The sequence below is a fragment of the Tiliqua scincoides genome, chromosome 1 (assembly GCF_035046505.1).
Source record: "Tiliqua scincoides isolate rTilSci1 chromosome 1, rTilSci1.hap2, whole genome shotgun sequence".
NCBI lineage: Eukaryota > Metazoa > Chordata > Lepidosauria > Squamata > Scincidae > Tiliqua > Tiliqua scincoides.
In genome coordinates this window covers 303,363,974-303,383,273 of record NC_089821.1, presented here as the reverse complement: position 1 = coordinate 303,383,273, position 19,300 = coordinate 303,363,974, and positions in this window count along the sequence as shown.

Sequence of the window (19,300 nt, the reverse complement as noted above, 5' to 3'; positions counted from 1 at the left end):
CACTATCCTATCCAGGGCCACCAATGTAAATGGCTGGAGGTCCCATTCATCACCATGGAGGCTTACCCAGCCTGCACAGCAGCAGGTAAGGTGGCAAACAGGCAGTTCAGAGGAGGGAGGGGAGAAATCTCAGCAGCAGGGACATACGCCAAGATCTTATATCCCTTTACCCAGTCCAACATGCCCCCTGACTCTCCCTGGACTTACACCAGCTAAGTAGCTGGCATAGGTCTGCTTTGGCAAGCAACTCTGTGTTGCCATCTATGTCCAGAATGGCTCTGACAGCAAGTTGGAGGGGCTGCTTACACAGCTTGTTGTGGCACCTGCAGTACTTACCATGCACCACCTCTGGCTGCACTGTGGCTCACAGTAGAGCAAAGATGGCACCCTTGCTTTCTGGGGAAATTGATTTGGCAGATGTCTGGACCAACAGTGGTGGATAATTCATTAGGAGTCTGATCAAACATGGGATCGAGCCAGAGGTGTACCAATTGCTTCCCCAGTTGTGAAGCAGTTGGAGGAAGCACGTGCTCCGCAGCCAGCTGGGCAATTTCACCTGACCAGCTGCTGAGAGGACACATGCGGCTCTAATTGCTTCCCAAGTGGGGAAGCAATTGGAGCACATGTTCTGGCGCCCCCCCTCCAATTGGCGCCCAGGGCACATGCCGTGTTTTGCCACAAGGGCGGTACGCCTATGGTTTGAGCACCTAATAGAGTCTATTCTGTGGGCACTGATGGCAGCAAAGAGAGTTTTTTTCTCTCTGCCATCACTGAATCGGCAGAGATATTTCCAACGGAGGCCTTACCCTAGTCCAGGGATGTCCAAAGTTTTTGGCAGGAGGGCCACATTATCTCTCTGACACTGTGTCGGGGGCCAGGGAAAAAAAGAATTAATGTACATTTAAAATTTGAATAAATTTACATAAGTTTACATAAATGAATATATTAAAGATGAACTTATATGAATGAATGCAGGTCTTGCAATAGCTCAAGACCTATAAAAGGCCTTGCAGAAAGCAAGGCTGGCCTTTCCTTTGCTGCCGCTGCTGCATCACAGACATGAAACAACAAGCAGTGGAGGGAGACCTCGTTCCACAGCTCACGCGAAAGGTTGAACAGTTGGCCGTCATGCTGAGAGCAGTTGCGTGTGGGCTCAACAAATCTCAGGAGGGCGAGACTGGCGGCTCCCTGAGGGCCACATTAAGAGGCCTTGAGGGCCGCAAGTGGCCCCAGGGCCGGGGTTTGGACACCCCTGCCCTAGTCAGTCAGACATGACCACTGTGTTGCACATATTGGTGGCATCGCCACTTGGATTCTATTGTTTATCCTGTACACTCTGCTTTGTGTAGAAAAGGCAGAGAAAGAAATTGCACTGACTAATTATGCTGACAGGCAAAGTGTGAACGGATTAGCTAGTGACATGCAACTTGAGTTGGACAAATACCCAATGAAAAAAGTTACTTTTAAAAGATGTTGTTAAAAAAAAAAAATTAAATACCCAAGATAATAAGCAATGTTATATTAATTTGCCAGCAAAGAATGCAGAAGAAAGAGCCTTTTAGCAAGGGTCTTTCCTAGCAATGCACCAGTATTGTAGCTGCGGGAGAGGGGGAATGGAAAGTACTGCAGGCGCTGCAACAGTAAGTGGCCCCTCTCTCCCACTGTTGGAGCCATTCTGGAGAGCGATAGCAACAAGCAGGAGATCCTGATTGGCTTAGCGAGCACCTGCATGTTGCTGTCATTGCCCAGAATGGATTGCCCAGAATGGAAGCAGGAGGAGATGCTTACATGGCGCATTGTAGTGGCTGCAGTACTTACCATTTTGCCTGTAACTATGCTACTACAATGCATTTTGAGCATAAGCCTATGCACATCTACTCAGCAATAAGTGTTCAACGGGGCTTATTCCCAGGAAAGTGTGTCTGGGAATGCTGCTTTCTAGTGTACCTCTTCCACTCTCACCATGTTTCACCCAGAGCAGAATTCAAGGTCAGTAGGAAAGTTCTTCCTTTGGTGAAACTTTCTTAGGGCCAGTGGCGTCACTAGGATTTGCGTCACCCGGTGAAGGAGGCCTGCGCGTCACCCCATGCAGTGGGTGGGGCAACGCCCCAGGTGGTGGGCGTGGTGATGTACCATCACCCCACCCCCACGGTGTTGTTTTTTTTTTTTTTGGCTGTACCTTTTGTTAGAACCATATTTCAATGTGGTTTGTTGCATTGCATTCTGCATGAAATTACGCATTGATTGATATGATGGTATTATTCCTCCAAATTCTGATTTTAGTGATTTTGAAAACTTGTAGAGTCTCACACACACACCTCTGTTTCAACTTACTAACAACTTATTGCAGCAGTTCTCAAACGTTTAGCTCTGGGACCCACTTTTTAGAATGGCAATCTGTCCAGGACCTATTGGAAGTGATGTCATGGCCAGAAGTGACATCATCAAGCAAATTACAACAAATAATTATAAATAATTAAATTAAAATAAAAGAAATAATTAAATAAGGGGGAGCCAGTCCTGTTCCACCAAGTGAATCTACTCTGAAGTCCCATAGTGGTCAATGGGGCTTCCTCTCAGGAAAGTGTAGGTAGAATTGCAGCCTGTGAGCTTAAGCCTATGCATGTGTACTCTGAAGTAAGTTCTATTGTGGTCAATGGGGCTTACTCTCAGGAAAGTGTGGGTAGGATTGCAGCCTGTGAGATAGATCTATTCCCCCTTGGATTTGTCTAATCCTTTTAAAAAGCAATTTAAGCTCCTCGCCATCACTGCATCTTTCACTGCATCTTTCACGTTCTGTCTCATACAGAAACACATCTCATGTGTTCTGCTGATCACATGCAATACTGTAAATAACCCACTGCTGTGGCGCTGATGGTATTGGTGGACAGCAAGGGAAAATTGTGATGGAGAGTCAACTCCCTATATGACAAGCTGTAAACATGAAGAATTACTGCTTAGGTACTGCAAGGAGTTTAAAAATGTCGATCTTATCTAGCAGACTCTTAATGAAATGGAGGGCTCCTGGAAAGCAACCTTTATGTTCTCCTGCCTGTTAGGTATTGACTTTCTTAAGCTTTCCGTAAATTAAATCAAGTACATATGAATGTTCAACATACACAGAAGAGACAGCTCCTGATTCATAATTATTGGGACTGAATTGATATTTGCAATGACAAGGATCAAGCTGAAAAAAAATATCATCATAAGCTTTCAGATCCAGGTTTTCATTAAAGTGGCAGCTTTTGCATTCATCGTAAGGGTACGTCAACATATCAGCCTTCTCTGTATGGAAAGAGAGACAGATAAGTCTCTGATTAATGTCTCTGAAAGAGATGCACAGGATAATAGGATAAACTCAGGAAAAAGAGAACAGACTCAGCTGGATCTAGAGTACCCTTCCTACCCCCAGTTGGCCTTTTAAACTAGCAACACAATCCCCCTACTGGTGGAAGCCACACTTATGGACCACATATAATTCATCTCACATGCTGATGCTCTTCCAACAGGTATGGGGATTTAAAAACTTTAACAAGGCCTGAATATGGCTGCTCCTCAGGAGAAGATTCAGGCTTGACCTGGAAGCATTTATAGCCCATCCATTGGAGAAACCAAAAGTGGGCAGAAACTCCCCCTGCCTTTTCCTTTCCTGTCTGTGCCATGCTTCCTCCATTAACTTACCGATGCTGACTGAGGCATCTGGAGAGGGCCTCTGAGATAAATTTTATCAGGGGATACAAAGTTTCTTTGGGGGCCCCTTCCTTTCTCCATTGGATAGCAATTTCTATGAATCACGATATATAAAACTATGTGGGCTTACCCAAAATGTGAATGCTTGTCTTCCCACAATTTTCTGAGATTCCAGGAAATTTCCAGTTCCCATCCTTTAGCTCTTGGGCCCCTTTTTTGACCCTGTGCCCAGGGATGATGCACCCCCTCTGTCCCTATTCACATAAACCCTGGTGAGATCAGAAAATGTAAGAACCAAAGAAATCATTGGGGCCCCCTCCTTTGGCTCCTGGACCCCCTTTTTCAACCTGGGTCTGGGTACAATGAACTCTTGAACAAGCCCCCCCCCCATGGGCCCTGCCTCTGGAGCCACTGATTCACATGCTGTGCCTCTTGGGCCAGCAGCCCAGAAGAGCGTGACAGCAGCCTGGCCTTAGAAGATGTTTATAAGGATTTCTCCCCAAATTGCCTGGCTTTCTTCCCAAGCCCTTGAGCATCTCTGAATTTTACCTGTGTTTGGTTTTCAAAATAGTTTGTAGAAGAGCTGTCTTAAGATCCTAGGCATCCGAAAGTCATATCCCTGCCCTGCTGCCTTGGCCAGCACTGTTCTCAGATGTCTATAGGGATAGAAGGATGGGAGAGTGGCGAGCCCGGTGATCGCCAGGTACTCTCATTATCCGGTGATAATGTTACAGGCGCTGCAATTACAGCCAATGGGAGAGCTAAGCCAGACTCCTCAGCCAGATGGGAAGCCTGTGGTGTACTACTGGAATTCAGCTATTTCTTTCTCCTGCAGTGCCGAGGCTCTAATAGAAACCTTAAAAGGGCTGTGTTTAAGTGAGCCTGAGGAAATGAGACAAGGCAATCCGTGCAGTCATCTTCAAAATGACACATTCAGAAAGAGGTCACTTGAACCACATGCCTCTTTCCAGCAAAAGGGTCTAATGGGCCTTTAAGTTCACCGAGGATTCCAGAGTGGGCTGTAATTTGTGCCTTGGAAGGAGTGAGATGAGAATGGAGAAAAAATTGTTTACTGTACTGGCATCCCTCCAGTACAGAATTCACACAAGTTTACTTTCAGATGCATTTGAAAGATGGCTCTCAAAAACAAGATGATCAATTATTTTATGGATTGAGTAATCTGGAACTAGCCACTGGCTCAGTCTTGGCTATCAACAGGATGGCCTAGGGCAATGTTTCTCAAACAGTGGGTCGGGACCCACTAGGTGGGTTGTGTGCCAGTTTCAGGTGGGTCATGCAGCACCTACCGCAGCCACCATTCAAAATTTGGGAAGATGGGAAGCGGGGGGATGTGAGGTTATTTTGCTTGTGTCAGGGTTGTAAATGGGCTTTTTTTTTTCTTGCTGATTCAGGGCCCAATTCTATACAATTTTCCAGTGCTGGTGCAGCTGTGGCAATGGGGTATGCACTACATCCTGTGGTGGGGTAGCAGTCACAGAGGTCCCCTTAAGGTAAGGGACATTTGTTCCCTTACCTTGGGGCTGCATTGTGGCTGCACCACTGCTGGAAAATTGGATAGGATTGGGCCCTCACTTTGCTATTGGAAAATGGTTAGAAAATAACCCAAATTACTGCTGCATTCTCGGGAAAGCAGCAGGCTGTGGCATCACAATGACGGGCACTGCCTGCTTGATGATGTCACATCCAGCCATGACATCATTTCCGGGTTAATGACTTGGGGGTCCCAAACAGATTGTCGTTCTGAAAAGTGGGACCTGCCACAAGAAAGTTTGAGAACCGCGAGCTTCGAGCAAGGATGGCCAAACTGCAGCATGACATATGAAGAGAATCTTGGATGTGCCGCTCCACCTTAAAGCTTCTTTTAATGGTTATCTCAATAGCTAAATAGAGTCTCCGCATTAAAGGGCAGTATATCTCCAAGTGCCTCTCATAGCTGCCAGTCCCGTAGCCATATCTGCCGGTATCTGCCATACCTGCCATATACCTGCAGATATCTGCCATCTGCCATATCTGCCGGTCCCGTAGCCACAGTTTCAGTTATCCATGATTCACTCATTGTACTCCACTGCTCCCATTGCCCTCACCATGCTCATGACTCATCTGTCCCTGTGCTGTCTCCTGTGCTGACTGCTGTCGACTCAGCCACCTACCCTAGTTGTCCATTTGGAGGGCATCCATATATATACTGGGCCTCCAAAAATCAATGTTTTTATTTGCTGAGTTCTTACTATGGCATATGGCTAGTAAATGGAAACTTTTCTGCTATTTTATGCATGATTATTTCCTTCTATCTATAAATCAGTGGTCCCCAATTGTGGGTTGGGACCCACTAGTGGGTAGCAACCTGATTTTTGGTGAGTCACGAAACTGGTTAGCGGACAGCTGACAAGGAAACCGTATTGTGGAAACTACAGGAACCAAAGCTGAGCAGGACGTGTGCATTTACTACTGAATAGGCGACCAGGCCTCAGTTCACTTCAGGGGGCAGAGCAAGGGGAACACAATGCCACCAGAATGGTCCCAGTCCAATGAACATGGAGCTTGATAAATGTTCCCCCCCTCCACCACATGCAATAGTAAAAGGATAAAAACAGAGGCCTGAGCTGCTGGTGAAGTGAAAAGTCGTCGGGTGCAATCCTAACCAACTTTCCAGCACCAAGGTAAGGGCAATGCAACTCCAAGCTAAGGGAACAAACATTGCCTCACCTTGAGGAGGTGTCTGTGACTGTCTCCCCACCGCAGGATGCAGTACATACCCCACTGGCACAGCTATGCCAGTGCTGCAATGTCAGTTAGGATTGCATCCTCATAAACCTAGGTGGGTCCTGAGAGACTGTCATTTTAAAAAGTGGGTCCCAGTGCTAAAAGGTTTGGGATCCCACTGATCTATATTATTCATTTTAAGAACATAACATAAGAACATAAGAACAGCCCCACTGGATCAGGCTGTTGGATCACTTGGATCAGGCCATAGGCCCATCTAGTCCAGCTAGATCTCACAGCGGCCCACCAAATGCCCCAGGGAGCACACCAGATAACAAGAGACCTCATCCTGGTGCCCTCCCTTGCATCTGGCATTCTGACATAACCCATTTCTAAAATCAGGAGGTTGTACATACACATCATGGCTTGTACCCCGTAATGGATTTTTCCTCCAGAAACTTGTCCAATCCCCTTTTAAAGGTGTCTAGGCTAGATGCCAGCACCACATCCTGTGGCAAGGAGGTCCACAGACCAACCACATGCTGAGTAAAGAAATATTTTCTTTTGTCTGTCCTAACCCGCCCAACACTCAATTTTAGTGGATGTCCCCTGGTTCTGGTATTATGTGAGAGTGTAAAGAGCATCTCCCTATCCACTCTGTCCATCCCCTGCATCCTTTTGTCCATCCACTCTGTCCATCCCCTGCATAATCTTGTATGTCTCAATTTTGTATGTCTTAAATATTTGCATTTTTAAAATTGTTTTGGTTACTTTTACCTGTAATTGCAGCCCACTTGGAGAACGTGACTCCTCTTCTACTTTATTGTAAAGTACATGATGAAGAATGGGTGCCAAAGATCACTTGAGCGCACACACTGTTATAGAATAAGCCGCTCCAGCAATGAGGACCTCGCTGTGTGACTGCATCTAGGAAACACAAGTCCCTTTGGAGGGAAAAAATAATAATGACGTATGCATTAATTCTTCCAAGGCCAAGAATTACTCATTGGGTAAATTACATTAAACGTGCTTGAAATAGAATTAGAATGATGGAAAACTGCTGAATATAGTTTTTGTAACAATTAGAGTTGCTGTGTGACCATTAATGAACAGCTCCATCTTAATCAACTTGTAGTCCTGTCAGGGGCTCTCTTTGTCACCCTCTATTGTCATTTAAATAGATAATCTTCTCCTTCTGCCTAGTCAAGTTTCTTTCCTTCCGTAAGGTCAGTTTGCCTCCCTGATTCAGCTCCAAGTCCGACAAGACTGAATGAAACAGTTGGAAGCCCCCAATAGCTTCACATTTCCTGCGAGGGAGGAAAGGCAGAAATGTTCACTGCGCGCATAAAACAGAACAGAGTGAGTCTGATGCCATTTTCACTCAATTACATTAGTCTAAATAGCCATTTCCCTGTCACTGTTATTTATAATATCATCAATTTATGATACTGTGGTTCATCTGTGGTATGTCTATATGGCAGCCATCAGCGGTCTCAGCTGGGTCTTCTAAAGGTATATCTACTCGACCAACTAATATTATTTTTTATCAGTTTGACAGTCATGAATTTCTGCAGGGAATCCTGACTCATGTAGGTTAGAGAGGATGCTGGGAATTCTCCTCCCATACCACTGTATTTCCTAGGGTCCTTTCTATGCATCCCCCCCAAACCTTAAGGGGGGGGGGGCAGGAGAACAATGCTCAATTTATAAGACAAGCAAGCATTACGGGTTGGACAAATTCATTTTTCAAACCAAGTATTTATGAACTCTGAGAACAACTGGTGGCACTTCCTCACATATCTCCCCTCCCGGAAAGTAGGGCAACACCACCAGAGGGAGGGATCACATCATGAATGGATCACCTGGGAATGGTTACATTACTTTGGTGGTGTGGTGCAATACCACATTCAAGCTGCACCCATCCTTCGAAGGCAGAGACAGAAAGAGCCCTTTGAGAAGAATTCTGAGATGGAAGAATTCTGAATTTTGTGTCTTCAGAATTTAGTGTGTCTCAACATTTGTTCTCTGCCCCACCACTTCACATGGTCCAGGTACTTGAAGTAGCTACTTTGAAGTACTAAAAATAGCCTTGCTGACTTTGTGATGTTAAGACAGAGTCATTAAGACAACAATTCAACCATCAGTCTCTCTCCAAGCACTTAGGAAGGATTTTCTTTCACATATTCAGGGGGAAGGAGGGGGTCCCTTGGAGAGAGAATGATTGACGGATTGTCAGCTAGCTGCCCTCTGTCTGACTATTGTAAAGAACTGTTTTCCTTTAATTTAAAGGGCCCTTCTCTTTGATGATGAGATAAAAATCTCTACAACAGTAAGAAAAGCATTTTAAAGGAGTGCATTTTTCCCCTTCTCCAGGGATCAGCACATTCCTTCTCATCTGCAGGGGCCATTTGTGTTGAGTCAAATCTGTGTATAAAAAATCAGTGTATTACAAGGTTGGACCTGTATATCTGATGTCAGTATGGGATTGGTGCTGAAATACGAGAGTTGCGGGGGGGGGGGGTATCCTCCTTGAAATACTACCCAACCCTGTAACTTTATTATTATTCCTGTGAGATTTACCAGGTTTGTTCTCCTTCAGCAGCTGGTGTGGAGTCCTTTAGTGGTAAAGGAGATGAACAATGAGGGGCGAAGTTCATGGCTCAACTCTCACCTCAGGCATGAATTCACCAGATGTCCTTAGGCAAAAGTCACTGGCCCATCTTGCCACCTGCAAAACTAATAATGCTAAACTATCTTGGGGTTTTCTTGAAAGGATCCCTGAGGATTGCTTCATACACACGTTGCTCTCGTAAAAGCACTTCCTGCAGCAAGCTGCCGTTTCACCTGGAGAACATAAAATCTCCCTATCACATGGCTTCTTTCTCCACCAGCATCCTCCTGGATAGGAAATTTGGGGTCATGTGATTAAGGCCACCATGTTTCTCTGGTGCCTTTAGGTATACAGTCTGTTACAGCAAACAAGTTGTGGAGGTCACAAACTAGCCAACCCACTGATAATGCAGAACCCTCTTATAATCTTTGAACTAGAAACTTCCTGAGAAAGTTCACTTGCGTTATAAAAACTCGTTTGACTTCCCCTGAAAATGCTCAAGCGTTTCTCCTTGAAAGGAAAATTGAAACATCGTTTTTTCCCATCACATCGAATAATACTCTAAACCAGCGGTCACCAAACTTGCACAACTGCTGTGCAATGAGAAAGTGGTCCCTGTTCTTGCCCACTCTTACCCTTCCACTGCACATGGCTCTTCAGGGCACTAGATCTGGACGACACTCCAGACGATCACGTCTATGGTCCAATTCCCAGCAGACATTGTGCCAGGATTTCCAGGTAGACGTGACTGCCCAGAGAACTGTGTCTTCCAAACCTGATGCCCTGGAAAGCCGCAGTGTGCCGGAATGGTAAGCTCTGCTCACAGAGGGGTCTCGGGCAGCCTTCGAGCTGCTCAGACCTGCACCACCTCTTTAGGTGATGCAGATTTGAGTCGCTTCATTGGGGCTGCTGTGGCATTACCCGGCATTACCTGAGACACAACTGGTCCCAACCTTGTTCTGGATGCTGTTAAGGCCCGCCGACCTGCCTGTTCCAGGGCAGGCTAGGACTGGGCTGCCATAAAATAAATAAATAAATAGGGGAAGAGGGGAAGAATACAAAATTATGCTGAGACATACAGAATTATGCAGGGGATGGACAGAGTGGATAGAGAGAAGCTCCTTACACTCTCACATAACACCAGAACCAGGGGACATCCACTAAAATTGAGTGTTGGGAGAGTTAGAACAGACAAAAGAAAATATTTCTTTACTCAGCGTGTGGTCGGTCTGTGGAACTCCTTGCCGCAGGATGTGATGATGGCATCTGACCTGGACATCTTTAAAAGGGGATTGGACAAGTTTCTGGAGGGAAAATCCATTACAGGGTACAAGCCATGATGCGTATGCGCAACCTCCTGATTTTAGAAATGGGCTATGTCAGAATGCCAGATGCAAGGGAGGGCACCAAGATGAGTGGGGCTGTTCTTATGCTCTTAAGAGAGATGAAAATGATTGAGTATCAGAAAGGTAAAGCAAATGTGATTGTTAACAGATGAATAGCTAAACAAATGAGTTTTTCTAATAGAGAAAACAAACGGAATAACTACATGAAAAAATACGAGTTTTTCATAGTTAAAAAAAAAAAAAAAAACTCTCCTTGCACTTGCACACCTCTACAACCAAGCAGTGGTACCAAGATGTGCAAAAAAAGTACCTTTCATTGTCTCTCCTGAAACTACTGCCCATCCATTTCATTGGGTGATCCTAACTTCCTGAAAAGCCACACTAGACGCTGTGCCAGAACCACCATCCAGAGCGTGATACCATAGTCTTTCGAGACTGAAGGTTGCCAACAACAACTTCCTGCATTATATTAGAGGCAGAAAAGGATTCTCTTCTGTCCAATAGATTCCAGTAGAAGCCCCCATCAATTTTTTTTTTTTTTTAAAGAAACCTCTAAGAGGCAGCCCAATCTTGAGCTGCCCGGTGCACGGGGCAGCAGCGGCACCGAAAATGGCTGCCGCCACATCCTGAATGCTCCAGTGCATTCTTTGGGAGAAGAAGACTTTTGTCCCCTTCCCCCAGGTAAAGTGAGTAGCCCTGCAATGAGGCTACTTGATTCTATGGCGACCCAAAGGTCAGTGTAGAATCAAGAGCCCCCGTGTCAGGCGGCGAGTCCAACACGGCGGCTCTGGATCTGGCGGAGTGAAGCAGACTGGCACTGTGCTAGGTCAGAGTGAGGCCGACCAGCAGTGAGCCAGCACACAGAGCTGAGGACTGGAATCTGAATCGGCAACAAGCTGTGTGCACTATGGGTAATGGAAAGATATGAATGAAAAATGCATTCACTACTGAGGTGCTTGACAGAATAGTGTCATGTTCTCTTTACATATGGCTTCTAGGTGAAAAGCATGGTAATTTTTCACATTGCAAACTCATCTGTATTTATATGTTAGACGTACAGTGTGTCGTGTACCGTTTCTCTTCTTTACGTCTGTTTTTGCTCGTTAGCAATAGTTGCCTTTTTCCGTAGTCGTAATTTAGCAAGAAATATACCATGCTAACAAAAAAAAAAAATCTGGCAGGGTTTAGTGTTTACTCTGGTTTTCAGCTAGCAAACAGATTTTGGCACACACTATGCTTAATCTTCAATGAAAAAAATCTTTTTGCTTGGACTGTGCGCAGTTTTTGTATCTATACAACAAATGGATCGACACCCGCTCCCTTCACAGTGAGATGATATTTACACCCAGAAGTGAAATGGACAGAAGCATTGCAGAGTTGGGATCACCATTCAGGCAGAAGCATTACCATATTCCAGTTGTCCATGAGAAATTAGTAAATTCATCAGCCCTTGGAATTATGTGACATGATCCACCCCAGGGAAATTCTAAGGGCAGGTTGATAATTCAGGAGGATCCGTGGATTCTGACAACACTGATCGGATCTCCATTTGTTGAGGTTTTCAAGTACCAGTGAATATGCCATGACCATACTTTTGAGCCTAGAGAATCCTGCAAAGACTGTGGCCTCCACAAGGTGGGGTTGTGCAGATGCCACTTAAGTCATTTCTGCCCAACGTTGCATATACGCAACAGTGATCAAATGTATACACCTGTGGGCTGGGAAGAAATGGGTTACATTCAAGTTTAATTGTATTTTGAAGCTGGATTTGGGGGTGTGGGATGTTGGAGTTTAGGTCTGAAAAAGTATATTTCAGATCAGAGATCTGAAATCTTACCCAAGTCTGGTAAGATTTCCAGGCTGGGGAATTCAGTTTTAAGGGGAATTTGAATCTCTGTATCCCTGAAGTTCTTGGTAAATCTATAAGGGTGCAATCCTAAGGGGAAGTTGGGCCAGCACAGGTCTGGTGTGCTGGCCCAGAAGTGTCGCAAAAGTGCTGTAAAGCACTTTTGCGCCACTCTGAAGGAAGTTAGGCTGCACTTGTCCATGTGCTGGCCTCCCTGCACTGTTGCGGGACCCAGAGGATGGATAAGTTGCACTGGCCGAGCTTGGCTGGTTCAGGGGTCTGGAAGGATGTGGGGAAGGCAAGGAGGAGGCAGGAAGGAGGTATTCCAGGGTGGGGGATGGTGGGCAGGCAGGTGGGGAGCGGAAGGCAGGGCCCGGACCTGACGGTTTTGCCAGATCCTGGCCCAGTTCCTGGGTGGTGCAGTGTGGCCCTTGGTTACACTGTTCTGCCCGAATCCGAGCCACCTCCGGAGGTGGCTCAGATTCGAGCAGACCCATTGGGGTGGCTGCAGTGTGACATGGGGTAAGGGGAAGCAATTCCCCATGCTTTGAGCTGTGCTGCTTTTGGCCCCAAACTTGTGCTGAATACAATGCAGGCCTGCTGGCCTGCCTGTTCCAGCGCAAGTTAGGATTTGTAAGTTGTTTTTGGTACCAGTGCATTCGTTCAGCATGGTCATGACTAGAAAATATTAAATATACCCTCCCCTTATAATTATGAGAGGTACTGTTCAAAAAATAAAACCATTATGTATTTAAAATATTTATGCCCCATCTTTTCCCTCCTAGATGGGAGGTGCACAAGGTACCTTATAGTACTTTTCCTTCTACCTACTTACCTGCTTCCGTGAGGTGTCTCTGAGCCACTGTTGTGTGCACAGGGCCTCCAGCCACTTGTATTGGCAGCCCCAGAGTGCACCCGAAAGTGGTGCAGTTTCTGCTCCATTGATCTGAGACTTAACAGTGGTGGACCATGAATTCTGAAACCGTAACCTGAAAACTGAGAAACTCCCTTAAGCCTACAGCACCCGGTATTCCCAGGTGGTCTCCCATCCATTGTACTAACCAGGCCTGACCCTGCTTAGCTTCCGAGATCATACGAGATCAGCATGTGCAGGGTAACAGTTGCTGCCATAACCGTAAGCCTGAAACCGTAAGACTGGGCTGCCATGTCTGCATGTAAGGCTGAAATCCTATGCATACGTTTCTGGAACTAAGCCCTGTAGAACACAATGGGACTTATTTCTGACTTGTGCATAGACTTGTGCAGTAAGAGAACTGTTTTGAGATTTTTATAATACGTGGGCTTATTTCACGTAATTGTGTAACTGGCTAGAAGAGCGTGGGTTAATCAGTGAAAAACCCAGTTAATCCCTTGAGAGTCATACAAAGATGCAGAAACACCTTTTCTGATCTTCCACTTTCTTCTGAAATGTTGGTGGGACTAATTCCGATTGCTAGCAGAACAAGTGATTCATGGTCTGTAATTTGCTCTTTTCCATCTTGTGCTCATGGCATCATCAGAGATGATCTCAGTAATGCATCATTATCATTCTCGGTATTGCATCATTTGGTGCCTGTTTCCCAGTGAGGACTGCATTACTCAGGGGGTCACAGACAGATGCTGTCCTCAACCGTCGTGATTTATAATCTGATGCAATTCATCTCCTCTCTGCAGAAAGCTAAGCAAACTCTCTTCTGTGGTGATGATTGTATTGGAATCTGGAAGAACTGGTGAGAAGGTAGATGTGGTGTCAGCAGTGGCCCCTTTAAGGGTAAGGCCTGGGCATCCAGCAGAGTGTGCTGCACAGCTGCAGCCACTGGAAGGCAATAGGGCCCTCAGGGATATAAGGAGCACCTGAGGCAGAAAGGGTTGGTGGGTTTTGAAGGAGTGCAGGTTGGAGGTGCTGAAACAGAGACGCCTGCGTTGGCTCAGTCATGTCATGCGAATGGATAATGGCCGGATCCCAAAGGATCTCCTCAATGGAGAACTCGTGCAAGGAAAGCGCCCTACAGGTAGACCACAGCTGCAATACAAGGACATCTGCAAGAGGGATCTGAAGGCCTTAGGAGTGGACCTCAACAAATGGGAAAGCCTGGCCTCTGAGCGGCACGCTTGGAGGCAGGCTGTGCAGCATGGCCTTTCCCAGTTTGAAGAGACACTTGGCCAACAGTCTGAGGCAAAGAGGCAAAGAAGGAAGGCCCATAGCCAGGGAGACAGACCAGGGACAGACTGCACTTGCTCCCAGTGTGGAAGGGATTGTCACGCCCGGATTGGCCTTTTCAGCCACACTAGACGCTGTTCCAGAACCACCATTCAGAGCGTGATACCAGAGTCTTTCAAGACTGAAGGTTGCCAACATGACCAGGTTGAAGGTAGGAGAGGAGACTGACTGACTTGGTTTATGGAATTTGGAATCTGACTGTGGACTGTGACTGGACTTTGGCTTTGGACTTTGACTGGGATACCCTGATGGATTTGACTGACCTACCTGGAACCTGACCTTGGACTGTAACTTGGCTTATTGGCTCTGGACTCTGATTTGGCAACTCTAATTGATTGGACTGGTTTACTTGGCATCTGTGGACTGGAACTGAACTCTGACTTTTGCTTACTGCACTGGTGAGTTGCACAAGGGGGACTGATCAGCCTTAAGTGGGCACGAGGCCCAGTGGATTGGGATTTGGCAGAAAAATGATGTACACATAGATAATGCTATAAATAAAAATATCTTTTTATGCCTCTTTCAAAATTACAGAAATGGATGGATCCAGAGGTGTAAATAGGGTGGAGCTTGAGGTGCATCTTCTCTGGGCACTATGCCAAGAGGAGGTGCTTGACTGCCCTCAGGATCCACCCTAGTTATGGAGGACATGCTGTTGGCTTTGTGCTGCCTGTTCCTTCTCCTGTGGAGGCTCTCTTTCAAGGGCAGCCTCCACAGAACAGGGGATACAAAGCCGCCAGCACCTCCTTCTCTGAGGAAAACCCAGAAGTGACCTCCTTGTGTCACTTACGGTGCAAGGCAGTGACTTCTGGGTTCTCCCTGGAGGAGGGGCACTTGCTATGACTTCTTCTTGCTCCCATTCCTTCTCCTGTGGAGGCTCCAAGGAGAGCCTTCACAGGAGAAGAAATGGGCAGCACAAAGCCACCAGCATGTCCTCCATAATTAGAGGAGATCCTAAGGGGCAGTCATGCACCCCCTCTTAATGTAGTGCCCAGAAGAGGTGCACCTCAAGCTTTGCCTTGAAGGAAAGCCTCCACAGGAGAAGGAATGGGCAGCGTGAAGCCAACAGCATGTCCTTCATAACTAGGGCAGATCCTGAGGGGCAGTCATACAACCCTCTTGGCATAGTATCTGGAGAAGGTATGCCTCAAGCTTTGCCTTGAAGGGGGACCTCCACAAGAGAAGGACTGGGGTCCTTGAAGCCACCACAGCAAGTTCCCCTTCCTTTAGAGAGAACCCCGGTGATGTCACATAACACAATGTCACATGACATTGTGATGTTGCTGCTCCAGGCACTAGGGCAGTGTTTTTACGCTTCTGGATGGGCCATCTGCACAGCAGGTCAGTGAGACAGATCAATAATATGTATTCCATTTTTAAAGGGCCACACAGCTACCCCTCATGGCAGGGGTGCTCACACTTTTTTGGCTCGAGAGCTACTTTGAAACCCAGCAAGGCCCGGAGATCTACCAGGGGGGAAGGAAGCATCTGACAGACACCCCCTTTAATGTATGGAGCCCCTGCTGGAGTCTAGTCAGTTTCGTCAGTTTTGTTGCTGCATGCCTGAAGAGCAGCTAAAGTGTCAGTTTCAGTTTAGTGTCAGCTAAATATATCAGTTTCGTCTAGTCACTAGACGAAACTGACATATTAACAGTTTGGAGAGACAGGGCTCCGCGATCTACTCATTTTGCCTCGCGATCTACCAGTAGATCGCGATCCACCTATTGAGCACCCCTGCCTCATGGCATTAATTACCTTGAATATTTATTGGAATGAAATATGGTATCAGAATGAAAAGGAGATCCCCTCTCCTTAGTGCAGCGTATAGAGGTATGGGATATTTGCTGCAATGGCAAATGTGATTTTTTTTGTTAGGGCTTTAGAAAGAGGACTAATAAACGTTACTTTCATAGGGAGGTGATGTCCTGAATGGCTGGGAATACCAAACACCATGCCACTACTGCTGGATTATCTTCATCCAGCAAGATGGAGCTGTGTGTGTGGGCTGACTTCTGTGGTCATAGCAGATGACTGCAACCTTGCATCTGGAGGCATGTCCCCATTGCAGGGTCAACCTGTCTCCGACTGAGCTGAACTGACTGGATGTGTTTTAGGATATGTCTTTATATCATTCATTCACTTTATTGGAAAGATGCATACTCTGTTTTTCAGACCACACATGTTGGCATCCTTCAGTCTCAGAAGACTATGCTATCGTGCTCTGAATGGTGGTTCTGGAGCAGTGTCCTCTCCAGTGCGTGAAGCCTGGGTAAGATAGATATGGAGAATAGACTGTTTCCCATGCAGCAAATCCCCCCTCACCACATCGCTGAAATGGTCCAATTCGAGCCCAGGCCATGTGAGATGGTAAACCTTTGAATTGGGCACAGAACAAACTAGTAACCACAACAACGGAAATGACAAAATGGTCAAGCATCCAAACACTTGGCCTAGTTGTAAACAGCTAGACATGAATGAGGACAATTTTTACATATATCTGTGGTTCTCACACATTTAGCACCAGGACCCACTTTTTAGAGTGAGAATCTGTCAGGACCCACTGGAAGTGATGTCATGACTGGAAGTGTCATCATCGAGCAGGAACATTTTTAACAATCCTAGGCTGCAATCCTTCCCACACTTACCCAGGAGTAAGTCCCATTGACTATCATTGTTAAAAGAATATACGTAGCAGCTTGTTAAATGTACAGGTCTGTAACATTTCCCCAAATGCAGCCACGAACCATGGTAGCATCAATAATATATTAAAAATAAAATATTGAAATTAATGGGGACCCACCTGAAATTGGCTCGTAACCCACGTAGTGGGTTCTGACCTACAGTTTGAGAAACACTTACATATAAGAAAGAAAGAAAGAAAGAAAGAAAGAAAGAAAGAAAGAAAGAAAGAAAGAAAGAAAGAAAGAAAGAAAGAAAGAAAGAAAGAAAGAAAGAAAGAATCAGGCTTGGGAGATAATTAAAAAGCACAGATGCTTTGAGTAACAGTTTGGAAAATGCCTGTATTCTAAAGTGGTCCAAATCTCTGCTAGACTTTTTAAAATCCATCTCTTGCTGTTCTCATCTCTAACAAGATCCGGCATGGGTAATCGCAGCTCGCAGTGAAATCATGCTGTGTACCAAATGCAAATTATAATGCCAAGCTCTAAAATCCTGGGGAAACACTTCACCTAAAGTTACACCCTCTGTGATTTAAAAAAAAAAAAAAAAGCAAACTGCACTATCAAAGAATGAATTCCAAGTAACAACAGGAACCTTTGCTAGTTCTCCTTTCCCCTTCTCTCCCTGAGTTACACCACTGTATGTGTCACAGGCCATCAAAGCATCGATTTGGGGAGTGGGTCCACCTTAGCAGCTAGTCAGTAGAGAAGCCAGTCCTGAATTAGCTTAAATGTGAAAGTGTTCAGCCTGCCAGTCTCCTGCCTGTGGGGGATTAGCCTAACTATGATCCAGGCATTAATCTAGGCTGCCCCATTCCTCGGATCAACCGGCTACTGGTATAAATGTGACAGGAGGCTGAAGGATGGAGAGAAGGGCCCCGCACCTCAATATAAAGTTATGCTATAATCTGCTTGCAGGTCTGCCTGACGCAGTCGGGTCTCTCTTATTCCTCGGGAGAGAAGATTAGGGGTCCATCCAGTGACTCGGCTTGATGCTATCGGCTTGCGATATTGTAAACAGGATTTCTTGAGAAAGGAAAAGCAGTAGATGGTTATCTGGAGCCTCGCGCGCCAACAAGCCTGATGAATATGGATGCAGCCACCGAGGACGCAGCAGTAAGGGAGATGAAGGGGAACAGAGTGAGCGTTTATTGTCAACCCTTGAAATATATTGATTCCGAAACTCGGTGGCACAGGTGAATAGAGCGTTCACTCTCTCTCTCTCGCTCTCTGAAATGTAAAGGTTTATTACTTCATAATGGAATGAAAGGATTAATTCCAAGTAGGTCTGCAGACCCTTCCTTGTAAAAGACCAGTTCATTTGAATAATTTATACTAATGGAATATGCAATGCGATCCGTTGGAGGGTGGAACAGGAGGTGCCACTGCAGAGACTGGAGACTGTTCCCCTTCTCTTTTTCCCATTTTATCCTTCTGCGGCACAGATTTCCAGACAGGAAATACTGGAGGGGAGAAGGTTCATAAGAACATAAGAACAACCCTGCTGGATCAAGCCATAGACCCATCTAGTCCTGTATCTCACAGTGGCCCACCAAATGCCCCAGGGAGCATGCAAGACAACAAGAGCCTTCCCTTGCATCCAGCATTCTGACATAGCCAACTTCTAGAATCAGGAGGTTGCACATATACATCATGGCTTGTAATGCGTGATGGATTTTTCCTCCAGAAATTTGTCCAATCCCCTTTTAAAGGCATCCAGGCCAGATGCCGTCACCACATGCTGTGGCAAGGAGTTCCACAGACCAACTACGTGCTGAGTAAAGAAATATTTTCTTTTGTCTGTCCTAACTCTCTAAACACTCAATTTCAGTGGATGTCCCCTGGTTCTGGAGTTATGTGAGAGAACAAAGAGCAACTCTCTATTCACTCTATTCACCCCCTGCATAATTTTGTATGTCTCAATCATGTCCCCCCAACAGGCGCCTCTTTTTTAGGCTGAAGATCCCCAAACTCTGTAGCTTTTCCTCATAAGGGAGGTGCCCCAGCCCAGTAATAATTTTAGTCGCCCTTTTTTTTGCACCTTTTCCATTTCCACAATATCCTTTTTGAAGGATATCAAATGTTCAATGAGTCAAAGTCCCCACAACCCATGCCAAGAGACAGACAACTGGTAGACAAGGGACTGAAGGGAATATACATGGGGGAAACTAGGCTATTATATTC